This window comes from Anarhichas minor, unplaced genomic scaffold (genome assembly GCF_050575085.1).
Source record: "Anarhichas minor isolate MPS153535 unplaced genomic scaffold, ASM5057508v1 ptg000032l, whole genome shotgun sequence".
Taxonomy (NCBI): Eukaryota; Metazoa; Chordata; class Actinopteri; order Perciformes; family Anarhichadidae; genus Anarhichas; species Anarhichas minor.
In genome coordinates, this window is record NW_027466478.1 from 2,230,267 (window position 1) to 2,232,059 (window position 1,793).

General features: G+C 38.4%; 1 long non-coding RNA gene across 1 annotated transcript; it reads right to left on the reverse strand.

Annotated features, from left to right (window-relative positions):
• Positions 1 to 412: 412 nt before the first annotated feature.
• Positions 413 to 852, reverse strand: LOC142964842 (uncharacterized). The gene is made up of 2 exons (XR_012957590.1): positions 725 to 852; positions 413 to 506 (listed from the first exon to the last, which is right to left on the reverse strand). It is a non-coding gene; the product is annotated as an uncharacterized LOC142964842 (long non-coding RNA).
• Positions 853 to 1,793: the final 941 nt, after the last annotated feature.

The window sequence follows — 1,793 nt, forward strand, 5'->3', positions numbered from 1 at the left end:
GAGTCCATATGAATGTAAACAACAATGTCTTTCCTTTACTGTAGATGAGCAGGTCAGTATGAAATGTTCACTGGTTCAGTCTCAAGGCTCACCTTATTTCCTTATTTGCAGTACTGTAGACTGTGGGTAATAAAGGGGGGGGGGGGGGGGGGGGTGTAATGTGACCGTACTTGACCAATGCACCGAATCCATAAGACCACTACCACAGTTGCCGAAGTGGATCACGTGCTGGCACATGGGCACATGTGACGCTGGATGAATCCATGTGGACAGCATGTGGAGACGTGGCAGCAGCAGCAGGTAGCCGTGAAGACACTCTGTCACGGCCCGTCATAGAGGCAGCAAGTCATCAGATCGGTGAGGGCCAAGCTCTTACTGTAGCGGACCCCAGCCGGACAATGGTGAAGCGTACTGATGTTTCAGAGGCCTTTATTCATGTTCAACCGTTGACTTTTATTTTGAACACAAATTTACTTTTCTCCTTTCTCCAGAAAACACCGTAAGAGCTACGGAACAGATAAAACATAAATGAGCTCTTATGAGTTTAAACATTCAGAAAATAACATTTAAATATACATGGGAGCATATATTAATGCTTCAACCAGATGCCAGTGCCAGCTCAAAACCACAGCCTAGTCATTTAGCTATATCTGTTAAGCTAACATTAGCATCCAGTTGAAACACCAACACATAAAACACAATGAACACAATGAACAGACAATACCTTGTTCCCGTTCCAGCTAGGTGCTTAACCGTTAATTATTAAACTCTTATTGCGGAGTAATATATTTATAATACTTTTCCTTTTAGTCTGTACCGTGAATTTCATACTTTTCTTGTGGCGAAGTCACGCTAACATACTCTGGCGAGATTTGGATCGGCTTCCGGTTTCGCCAAAAAAGAGATTTCAAAATAAAGGACCCAAAACGTAAAACGGGACTTACAAAATAAAGGCTAGCAGGAAGTGATTAACTTAAGTAACTTCTAATTAAAAGGTTTGTAGGAAACATTCACAGAACCTCTTAAGAGTCCTTTACAAGTATAGGATGGTCAAATGGCCCACTATGAGCTTAGTTTTCTCCGACCGAGAAAGCGGAGCTTCATGTCAACACAGCAGCCCTCCATGTCGTTCTTTAAAAAAAGAGACACTAACAACATGAAAACAAAGTGAAGTGCTGCTACATTTAAAATAATTTTGACAAAACAGAGCAGTATAACGTCAACTTACCTCCATGTCACCGTAACCTCCCGTCTGTGTTTAGATGATGCAGATACCGAGAGCCAAGTCAAACCGACCAATAGAAACTCCTGGCACATTCAACAGCCCCGCCCACTACATCCAAGCTCAGCTCAGCTCAGCTTTTCGTTTTGAAACCAGCTTTTCGTTTTGAAACCAAAGCTTTTTTCAACCAAAGATTTTATTTTTTTAACCAAAGATTATATTTTTTTAACCAAAGATTATATTTTTTTAACCAAAGATTTTATTTTTTTAACCAAAAATTCTAGTTTCATAAGCAAAACTAACAAATAAATTATTCTCAGTTTATATATTTTCACTTACAAACTTGAATTTTGATTGCAGTGCGAGAAATTTGCTTTTAAAACGTTTTTTTTTGTTTGCGTAATAAAGACACAAATATACCTTCATAGTTTTGTTTAGTTTTTCACAGGTTGCACTTTATTGTTATTATCTTGAAAAGATATTCAGTGCAAAACAGGTTAATTGCAGCCACAATAAGCTATTTTTTGCCAAATATTAGTTATTTTTTGCACAGATTGAACTTTATTTGCAT